The following is an 11,926-nucleotide window of genomic DNA, read 5'->3' as shown; positions in this document are numbered from 1 at the left end:
AGTGATTTAAAAGGAAACCGATTCAATGAAAACACTACATTTACGAACACAAATGAATGCATGTTGCTTTTTAAACTGGAAGTGTGCGTAGGTAATATATGCAAATGTATGTTTCTGTAATGTTCGTGAATAGTATCTTGCAAATACAGGTTTCAAACACACGCACACACACACGTAGCGAAAACGCGCATGCGCACTGAGCTCTTGCTTTGACATTCAGGTCGCCGACTGCAATCATGACACAATTTCTCGCTGCTTCCAAGTCAGTCCCAAATGTTAACTCTAGCTGAAGAGCAAAAAATTGGCTATGTTGTGTTATTATGATGACCTTTGAGCACACACTTTTTGCGAAAAAGCAATGGAGATGAGAGGTTGGACACACTTTAAAGGTTCACTTTTACTCTGTTAAACACACATAGAATCTGTGAAACTGTTTTTTTTTCTCTCTTTGCAGAGATGGGGAACCAAAACTACCAAATTCAGAAATCGAAGAAGGAAAAAAAAATAAACATGGAGCGCCAGGTGGTTAGCGTGTCAGCCTCTCCTGATCATTCCAGGGTCGAGGGTTCGATTCCAGGTAGGTCTTCACTGTGTGGAGTTTGGATATTCGCCCTGGGCTTATGTGGGTTTTCTCTGGGTACTCCAGTTTCCTCCCAAATCTCCCAAAATATGCATGCTAGGCTAACTGGTTGTATACTCTAAATTCCCAAACTAGCTATGATTGGTTGTAGGACTTTTTGTGCCTTGTGATTGGCTGGCCACGCTTATAGTTCGCTGGGGTCAGCTCCAGCACCCCCTACGGTACTGGTGAGTTGAATGAATAAAAATAAATAAGTAAAAAAAATAATAATACAAAAAAACAGACTATGAACACAAAAAATAGCCTTTGGCTACAATTTACATATTTTTATATATTTTATTGTATATATTTACATATTTTTATTAACATGAATATGAATGAATATGTTCATTAAGATGTCCATTATTAAATAAATCAGAGTCAAATACCCCCCCCAAAATAGTCAAAAGATTGAAATGAATACATAGAAAAATGAGTTTAAATACATAAATAAGAAATAAGTTTAAAAAATGCAACATAAAAATATAGACATTTAATTTTTAAATCGGTTTTATTAGAATATGATTGCTGGTACAAATGTAGCCATTGGATGACACTCAATTGTCTTTAAATAGTACAAAACGATAGGTGGCTTGTTGAATGTACTTTAAAGGCTCAAGCAATGTCGTGTTGCCGGGCGCTTCACGTTTCGCCTAGCAACAGTTTTCATCAGAAAGCTTTACACGTCTTGATGAGTTGACCTGAAGTCAAGCCTTGCTTAGCTCTTGCTGTTAAATTACAGATGGACCAAATGCATTCCTGCATATCTCTGCCAAAGCCCAATAATATTTCTGTTTCATAAAAAAAAATAAAAAAAAATATTTTTTAAAAATAAAAAAAAATGTAAAAAAATATTTAAAAAAAATGTAAACCTATTTTTTTTGTCACACAACATCATTAAAAATAAGGTAATTTTTCCCCCTTATGTCCTTGTAGGTGGTCTCACATTTGAAAAAAAATGTTTAAAAAGGATTCTTTCCCTCAAAGCTAAATCTTACAATAGCAGACTGTGATGGATACACACTGTTTTAAATATATAAATATTTATTATTGCGTGATAGCCGGAGACTTCATTGTATTTCCTGCTGTTTGCTCACAGCGGATTTGGTCAGTGATAGAAAAAAAAAAAACATTTCCTGAAAACCACTCAAGGAAGGGAAACGTGAAAGCTTGTATTTTTCTTTCATTTGAGGTTCAGTAGCCATTTTTCAGTGGCAAGTAGAAAAATGGATATGAAGTAGCAATGTTGTTTATATTTGTGATACTATTTCATGGGGAGAACATGCAAATTCCACACAGCAATGATCCAGCTGGTATCAAACCCTCGACCCTAGAACTGTGAGACAGACGCAGTAACCACTTTTTAAATCAAATACACTGAAATAATTAATAAAACATACTTAGCATGCAAAATATCTGGTCAACATACGTTTTTTGATCATTTCAAATTGTGTACACAACATGTGTCAAAGTGGTGGCCCGGGGGCCAAATCTGGTCCGCCACATCATTTTGTGTGGCCCGAGAAAGTAAATCATGAGTGCTGACTTTCTGTTTTAGGATCAAATTCAAATAAAGAGTATAGATGTATATTAAATTTCCTGATTTTCCCCTTTTTAAATCAATAATTGTCATTTTTGAATCCATTTTTTTCTGTGTTTTTAGTTCAAAAATAAATTTGTAAAATCTAAAAATATATAAAAAAGCTAAAATAAACATTGTTTTAGATCTATAAAAAACTGCATATTCAGGGCTTTTAATCCAGTTCTTTTAATCTATTTATAAAAAAAAATCTAAATATTATATCTAAAAGGTCAGGCCCAAGTGGAATTGCAATTGTTAGACTGTTAAGTGCGCCCTATGTGAGTAAATATGTGTATGTTTTTTTATCACTTAAGGGGAATTGCAATCATTAATAAGGGGAGGAATGGACTGAGGTTGCCAGGTATGCATTTTCAGTATATAAAAATAGCGTGTCAGCAAGCAATGTACCTGGAAACCCCTGTCAGCATCATATAGCGACATCTACACAATCTTGAATTTAGTGCACCAACTAATTGGGCATCCCATCCACTTTGTAGAAAATTTTAGACTTTTAAGTGCTCCCTGTATGAGTAAATATGTGTTTTTTTAAATTATCTCTTAATAAGGGGAATTGCTATCATTAATAAGGGAAGGAATTGACTGAGGTTGCCAGATATTTATTTTCAGTATATAAATATAGCGTGTCAGCAAGCAATGTACCCAAACAGTCATACAGCGACATCTACACAATCTTGAATTTAGTGCATATTGATTGGTCACCCCGTCCATTTTGTAGAAAATTTTAGACTTTTAAGTGCGCCCTGTATTAGTAAATATGTATGTTTTTTTATCTCTTAATAAGGGGAATTGCAATCATTAATAATGAGAGCAAGTGGCCTGGGTTGCCAGGTATGTAATTTGTGCCTGTGTCCCTGGTGTTTGTGACTCCCCCAAACTCACTGCAAACACCATTTTTCCTCAAAAACATCACGGCCAAATAGTTGCCGGTTGTGCCGCACTTTCCTCGCTTCTAATCTTAATCATTAGCCATCTGACTTCACAACATATGGCGAATGAGCACATGGCACGAGCGCCACGGGGGTAGTAGCCAGCTCTTTCGGATGATGGGATTGGATTGAATCTTTTTCCAGAAAAGGGGGGAACATTTATAAGCCTCCCGGTTCGGTAAGCGCCGGCTAATCGGCAGGTTCGCTATCTCGGATCATGTGACTAATTCAAGTATTACGGACAGTGGGTTTGTCCGTCCTCAAGCTTTGATGGACATATCTGGAATTCTCAGCCTAGCCGGCGCTCTGTATCTCGTTAGGTATGCCGCTCGTTAAGACGTAGCGCGCTATTGTGCGAGCCCGAGGTGATCGGTCGCCGTCTAGACGGAGAAAATAGCTCAAAAGTGGGATGGCGAAGTCTTCCGTAGGGAAATAACATCTACTACTCTCATGGGAGGGAGGTGCTTGGGAAAATATAAGATTAAGCTAGTAGGACTAATGGCGCACTTTTCAGAGGCCCACGTTGTTAAAAGGACGTGGGTATGACTAGCCGTTTGTCTTTGATTCATTTCCGTTGGATTTTCGAAGCACGCCACCTAAAAGGTCAATATTATTTAGGCTAGAGAGTGGTTAGCATTGGATTGGATTGGATAACTTTATTCATCCCGTATTTGGGGAAATTTTGTTGTCACAGTAGCAAGAGGGTGAGAATACAGACACAGTAAAAGACATTTTAGGCATAAGTAGATAGGTAATAAGTAAGTTAATAAATAAATACATGAATAAATATATAAATAAATAAGTGTTTTACTGAAATATGGTGCCCGGCAGAGAGTTTACTGTTGAAACCAGCCCTCAAAATTATATTCATGAGCGAGAGTTTAATATCTGAGTACTGTTTAACATCTAAGTATTGTTTAATATTTAAGTAGTGTTTAAATAACTAAGTACTGTTTAATATCTAAGTACTGTTTAATATCTAAGTACTGTTTCATATCTAAGTACTGTCTAATATCTAAGTACTGTTTAATATCTAAGTACTGTTTAATTTCTAAGTACTTTTTAATATCTAAGTACTGTTTAATATATGTACTGTTTAATATCTAAATACTGTTTAATATCTAAGTACTGTTTAATATCTAAGTACTGTTTATTATCTAAGTAGTGTTTAATATCTAAGTAATATTTAATGTATAAGTACTGTTTAATATCTAAGTACTGTTTAATATCTAAGTAGTGTTTAATATCTAAGTAGTATTTAATATCTAAGTACTGTTTAATATCTAAGTACTGTTTAATATCTAAGTACTGTTTAATATCTAAGTACTGTTTAATATCTAAGTACTGTTTAATATTTAAGTACTGTCTAATATCTAAGTACTGTCTAATACAGACATGGGCAAACTACGGCCCGCGGGCCGTATACGGCCCGTTAGACAATTTAATCCGGCCCGCCGAGCTTGTCCAATAAATAAAATAATAATGCTTCATAAATCATTCATTACATCTTGTCCATGCAATACCGTGTTTCACCTATAAATGGCGCCCTGACATTTAGGCCTTTGTTGAGTCGCGCCTTTCTCTTTATTTATCCCTCTTTAATTTTCTCATTGTCATTTGAGCCCTTCTGTAAAAATGAGCGGACCAAAGAAAAGGAAAGTGGACAGTGAGTGGACAACTAAATATTTCTTCACTGAAGTCCGATCAACCGCTGTATGTCTGATATGCCAAGAAACTATTGCTGTTTTCAAAGAGTACAATATCAGCCGTCACTTTGCCACGAAGCATGCAAACTACGCTAGCAAGCAGTCAACACAACAACGAGCGGCTACTGCTCAGAGATTGGTGGCTAATTTGCAGAGTCAGCAGAATTTTTTTCACCGGCAAACTGCAATTCAAGAGGCAAGCACAAAGACAAGCTTTTTGCTGGCCTTCAAACTGGCAAAGGCTAGCAAGCCTTTCTCCGAAGGCGAGTTTTTGAAAGAATGCATGATAGAGACAGCTGGTGTTTTGTGTCCGGAGAGCAAAGGCAAGTTCGAAAAAATCAGCTTATCACGCAGGACAATAACTCGCCGTGTGGAACTCATTGATGAAGATATAGTGAGCGAGTTAAACAAAAAAGCGGCAACCTTTGAGTTATTTTCATTAGCGTAATGAAGCCATGTTTCCAAACCTGCGGAGGATGGCACAGAAGATGCTGGTGTTGTTTGGCTCGACCTACGTTTGTGAGCAGACGTTCAGCATCATGAACATCAACAAAGCCCGTCACAGATCAAAGTTAACTGACCAACACCTCCGATCTATCCTGAGACTTTCCACAACAAAACTAACACCAAACTTTGATGCACTGGCAAAAAAGGGAGACCAACAACACTGTTCCCACTGAAAGTTCGAGTTTTTCTACTATGATAAAAAAATTGAAAGTTTGAAAGGGCGCATCTTTTAATTACGCACTGCAGCGGGACAGAAAGGATTGAGGTTAGTCGCCTATGTTGTTGGGTAGTAATGTTTTGAATGTTGAAAGTTATATTCATCAAGATTTCAATAAATTTTGATATTTGTTTTACTTGGTGCCTTCAATTGAATTGTATTAAAAACAGATGCAATCTCCAGGGTTGATAGATCACAGTTTTCTATTCTAATCTATTTCGCCTACTATTTCTCTTGTACATTTGGAAAATGCAGTCCTCAATGTTAGTGAAACGTGTTGAACATTTATTTGCATGTGCTTGCTGTACTATGAGGTTTGGATACTACAAGCAACGCTTTATTATATTTGGCCCAGCAGTCAATGTACTGCTGTGGCCCCTTGTTCAAATTTTATAACCCATAGTGGCCCGCAAGTCAAAAAGTTTGCCCATCCCTGGTCTAATATCTAAGTACTGTCTAATATCTAAGTACTGTTTAATATCTAAGTACAATTTAATATCTAAGTACTGTTTAAAATCTAAGTACTGTTGAAAACAGTAGATATTTTGATATTAAACTCTCATTAATAAAATTTTGAGAGCTGGTTTCAACAGTACTTAGATACTAAACAGTACTTAGATATTAAACAGTACTTAGATATTAAAAAGTGTCTGACACCCTTGTCTTAAAGGGAATGCCCAGGTTGATCCTCATTGGCAACAAATGGATTGCCTAAAATCAGTCCCAAAAACACACTCAAAAACACCTGTGTACAAGCATAAAGCTTGTCTTAAAATGATTTTGTCAACCAATCAAGCTATGATGTCATGGCGGAATTGGATTTTTCATGGTAAGTTTGCTCTTTTCCACCCTTTTTATAAAAGATCTCTGGCATTTCCCCATTCAAAGTATACGTCGTTGCATTTGAAATGAATTCCTGCGCCGGAAACGCAATCAATCATCAAAATCCATCTCGCTTTGTTCTTGTGGAAACGCGTCACATTCCCCGACCACCGCTTAAAGTTCCCTTGCCGTCATCTCCTAAGTGCTTTTTCTTTTTTTTTTTTCTTTCCTCTTTTCGTAATGAAAGAGGAGATGGAAGGCTTGAACAAAGAAGTCCAATTGTCTGTGAACAGCATGTGAACAAGTACACGGCGCTCCGTTTTAGGCCCGTAAACACGTCTTGTGGTCTTGAGAAAACACTTGTGACCCCCCAGGAAGCCTCTCTATCGCTCGATAAGAATACGGAAGGGAGTCGGAACATCTTCTTTTGGTTGCCATGGACGCACAAGGTGTCCAATCTGGTTTGCCAGACCGCCCAATCAAGTGGGAGGCGCTGAAATGAGGGAATTCATACAAATTGGCATGGAAATAAGGTTATAAGTGAGAGTTTTTGATGATATTTATGTGTGTGGATGGTATGTTTTTGGGGGGTATGGAATATGGTGGTTGGTGTTAAGAAATTAATTGTTACAGTAAGGGAAATTTTGACAGAAAAGGGATTTTCTCGCATATAAGCCGTATTTGTAACTAAAAAAAAATCTATTTAGGGTACAGCTTATGGTATTATTTTCATTAAAAAAGTTTTTTTTGGTGAATTGATAAAAATGTCAAATGTTATGTAATATGGTGGTTGGTGTTCAAAAATGTAGTTATACTGAGGAAAAAAACATACCATTTTCTTGCATATAAGCTGTATTTGTAACTCAAAAAAATTTATTAAGGGTACAGTTTACAGTAATTTTTAAAAATATTTTATGGTAAAAATCATAAAAATTAGAAATGTTATGTAATATGGTTGTTGGTGTCTAAAAATAGTTAAACTGAGGAAATTTTTGAGAAAAAAACATTGTGTTTTCTTGCATATAAGCCGTATTTGTGACAAAAAAATTATCTATTCAGGGCACAGGTTATGGTATTTTTGTTTAATAATTTTTTTGTTGTAAATTCATAAATTGTGAAATGTTAGGTCATATGGTTGTTGAATGTCTAAAAAAATAGTTAAATTGAAGAAAATTTTGAGAAAAATGTCGTATTTTCTGGCATATAAGCTGTATTTGTAATTTAAAAAATGTATTAGGGGTACAGTCATTTTTAGAGGGTTATTTCTTTGTAATTTTTTGGGGGGTAAATTCATAAAAATGTGAAATGTTATGTAATATAGTTGTTGGTGTTCAAAAATGTAGTTATACCCAGAAAAATTTGAGAAAAAAAACATCCCGTATTTTCTCGCATATAAGCCGTATTTGTAATTAAAAAAAATCTATTTAGGGTACAGCTTAAAGTATTTTTGTTTTAATTTAAAAAAATGTTTTTGGGTAAATTCATAAAAATGTGAAATGTTATGTCATATGGTTGTTGGAGGTTTCTAAAAATGGTGACACTGAAGAAAATGTTGAGAAAAAACATTGTATTTTCTCGCATATAGCTGTATTTGTAATTTAAAAAAATACTAAGGGTACAGCTTACAGTATTTTTTCAGTTTATTTTCAGTTACATTTTTTCCATATATAAGGCGCACTGTAATATAAGGTGCACTGTCTATTTTGGAGAAAATGTAAGACTTAAGTGCGCCTTATAGTGGTGAAAATACGGTAATTGCTATTGACTTCCAGGTAGGAAGCACTCACTCACTACACAGTCACCTCTAGAGCCAGCCATTGTTGATGTTTTTGTTTAAAATCTTGCAGTGGGGGAGGAGTTATATGATGGAAGATTTTGTAAACTAAGATGGCTGATCTGCATATTTAACAGTATTGTTTCAGTTCAGGCCTTTGTGTTTTTTTAATATCCGACAGTGGTGGTTTTTCGTTTTTGGTTTCTGTTATTTTTCCATATATAAGGCGTACTGGATTATAAGGCGCTCTGTCTATTTTGGAGAAAATGTAAGACTTTTAAGTGTGCCTTATAGTCCTGAAAATACGGTATTGTTATGACTGCATTTTTATCACAATCAGTACTAAAACACCCCCTTTCAAATAGTCTTTATCCCTTTCCCAAACGAACATGCGACAACCTCGACAACCCGAGCACGTAGAGAACGTGTGTGTTTTTCCCCCCGACGGGAAGTTGGGCCAATCACGACTGCAGCTGGCACTCCATTGGCCAGCCGCCTCCTTCTCCTACATTACATTCTGTTCTTTGGCTAAACCATGTGTTGTTTTGATTCAGCTACACAAGACTAATGGCTTCTGTTGAGTCAATACATGTGGAAGTCATTTTTTAGCAGATGAGGATTGTGCGTGCCGCTATGTGACATGCAACCCCCCCCCCCCCACAAGCCTTTCCTTCCCTCCCTCCCTCACCGCTATTGTTCTCTTCCCAAGTTCTGAATATGAGACATTTCTACCTTACTATCGCAATGTTGTTTTCATTTTTTTCCATCGCAAATGTCCAAGTAAACAACATAAAAAGAACAATTGGACTAAAAAGTCACGTGGGGTTGTTGTTAGCACGAGGGTGTCCAAACTACAGCCTGTGGGCAAACTGTGGGTCAATAAAAACTGAAAAAAGGGCCGGAAAAGTTAGTATTGTAAAAGGCCCGCATAGGAAGCTTGAGTTGAGGCTACATTTTGTGTTAAATGGTGTAGAGTTTGAGTAATTTGTTTTATAAAAAGAAATTGTTAAAGATATATTGTGCTAAATTAAGCTAACTAGGCTGATATTTTGTTGACACAACCTTTCTCTTCAATGATTTTTGAGTTTGGCCCGCACAGGGTGCTTGAGTTCAGCCTACATTTTGTGAGTCAAACAGTGTAGTTTCACAATTTTATTTTATAAAAATAAACTTTAAAAAAATCCATTATGCTAAATTAAGATATCTACACAGATTTTTTTGACTCAACATTTTCTCTTTAATTATTTTTGAATTTGGCCCGCACAGGGTGCTTGAGTTCAGGCTACATTTTGTGAGTCAAATGGTGTAGCTTCACAATTTAATTTTTTTGAAATCTATTATGCTAAATTAAGATATCTACACTGAGATTTTTTTTGACTCAACATTTTCTCTTCAATAATTTTTGAATTTGGCCCGCACAGGGTGCTTGAGTTCAGCCTACATTTTGTGTGTCAAACGGTCTAAACTTTCACTATTTTATTTTATTAGAAAAATATGTATTTTTTAAAATCCATTATGCTAAATTAAGATATTTACACTAAGATTTTTTTGCGGAAAACCAATGTTTTTTTTAACCTGATTCCGATCTTTTCTGCCAAATAATAGAAGGGTTAGTTCAAGTTAGCCCTTTCAGCCTTGGCCTTTTTTTTAACGAAAAAGTTTACACATCCCTTAAAAAGAGCGTATAAAAATACACCCGTGAAAATCCATTTGCAGAATCGACATGAAAATGGAAGCGCTGCTAACATGCCACTTTGTGACTTTACACAAAAAAGTGTTTTTCCGTTCCAAGGCGTCTAATGTTGCAAGCTAAATAATTTCACCATTCACCATCAATCAGAAGATTTTTTTGTGCGTTTTGTGTGTTTTTTGTGTGTATCTGACATCACATTGTAGTGTCTTCCAAGGTTCATGGGAGACATTAGTCAATAAATTGCCTGGATTGGCAAAGAAAGCACACACAAAATGTTCTCGGTGGAAAAGGTTGTCTAAAAACACCAAAAAGTTCATTTTTTTGACCGTTTTTTTTCAATGTTTTTTTAATGTTAATTTTTTTAGAGCAAATATCATGTCTCGGCTTAGTGATGTCAATTCTCATTGGTTCCCAGGGCATGTTGACCAAAAATATGAACTTTCTGTATTTATTCGAGTATAACGCGCAAAATTTTGAACCAAAAAACTGAAGCAAAGTTCGCGTTATACATGAATTCCCGTGAAATACAGCCCTCTTCTGGTGGAAAATGTCCACCATATAAAAAAGCAGTATAAAAAAATCAAAATTACCCAAATTCTTTCAAAAAATATTTATTTTTAATGGGTTTTGATGAATTTGAGTGTGTTTTTAGAAAATAAAAATAAGACAAACATCAAATGAGGCACAGTATATACAAAATATGATTAAAGGAATTATGTCAGAAGTAGCATAAAAAAATAAAATTACCCAAATCACTTAAAAACTATATTTTATTATTCGTTTTTAATGCATTTTGATGTCCTTGAGTGTTTTTAGAGAATAAAAATAAGACATCAAATGAGGCACAGTATATACAAAATATGATTAAAAGAATTGTCAGAAGCAGCATAAAAAATCAAATCTACCTAAATCACTTAAAAAATATTTCATTATTTGTTTTAAATGCATTTTGATGAATTTGAGTGTGTTTTTAGAGAATAAAAATAAGATAAACATCAAATGAGGCACAGTATATACAAAATATGATTAAAAGAATTATGTCAGAAGCAGCATAAAAAATCAAATCTACCCAAATCACTTAAAAAAATATTTCATTATTTGTTTTTAATGCGTTTTGATGAAATTGAGTGTATTTTAAGAAAGAATAAATATAAGACAAACATCAATTAGGCAAATTATATACAAAATATGAGCCACATTCGTGTTGGCCTGGAGCCGCATACGGCTCGAGAGCCACAAGGCCTTAATCAACTTTCCAGCTGTGAATTTCTTCAAAAATAACATCACAAGGTATTGATAAATTCCACTCGTGCAACATTTAGCGCCCTTCAAAGAAATCGTTAAAGGGCATAACATTAAAATGTTGGCCGCGAACCTTTCCCTGGGCGGGGGTGATTATCCTTAGAAGTAAGCAACGACCATGCCGGATTTCCAGGCTTCTGCCGAGCACGACCAAAGATTAAAAAGTAATTTCACAACAGAGTGAATCATATATTTGCATTTGCTATTTTTCAGTTTGATGAGAAATTCTCACAAGGCGTGGCAAAGGTGGAAAGGAGGGGAAGGCCGGCGTAATTAGCCTCTATTTTGGGTGCCTAATCTATGCGCTATTAAGGATATGTTTACATTGTGCCTACGAGTGAAGGAAACCATGCGAGACTGTTTTAAAAACAACTGAACATATTTGTGATGTAATGTATAATTAATAACTGTCGCTTATCTGAATGTTAGTGTTTGTTGACGCTTGTTGCCGGGTAGGGGAAATCTGCCCCTTAGATTAACATTTTTAGCCAATAGGAAGAACTCTCTATTCGCAAAATTGTTTTTTCTTAATTTTTTATTTCTTTTCTTCTTAACCCTAAATTTAATTAAAAGAGAATTAAAGAGTGTTGATGCTAATTTGGGGAATTTATGTTTTATTACAGTGTATTTTGGCTCTAAACTGAGTTATAGCCATATAATTAGCAAATATATATATATTTTTAATTTTTCATTTTTTTTCTTCTTAACCCTAAATTTGATTAAAAGAGAATTAAAAGAGAATTAAAGAGTGTTGATG

General features: G+C 35.1%; 1 long non-coding RNA gene across 1 annotated transcript; it reads left to right on the top strand.

Moving 5' to 3' along the window:
• The first annotated feature begins 223 nt into the window (after window positions 1-223).
• On the top strand, window positions 224-7,685 carry LOC144192151 (uncharacterized). The gene is made up of 3 exons (XR_013325056.1): window positions 224-371; window positions 455-577; window positions 6,775-7,685. It is a non-coding gene; the product is annotated as an uncharacterized LOC144192151 (long non-coding RNA).
• The last annotated feature ends 4,241 nt before the right edge of the window (window positions 7,686-11,926 follow it).

This window comes from Stigmatopora nigra, unplaced genomic scaffold, assembly GCF_051989575.1.
Source record: "Stigmatopora nigra isolate UIUO_SnigA unplaced genomic scaffold, RoL_Snig_1.1 HiC_scaffold_25, whole genome shotgun sequence".
Taxonomy (NCBI): Eukaryota; Metazoa; Chordata; class Actinopteri; order Syngnathiformes; family Syngnathidae; genus Stigmatopora; species Stigmatopora nigra.
The sequence above is the reverse complement of the archived record's forward strand: the minus strand, read 5'-3'. Positions and strand labels throughout refer to the sequence as shown.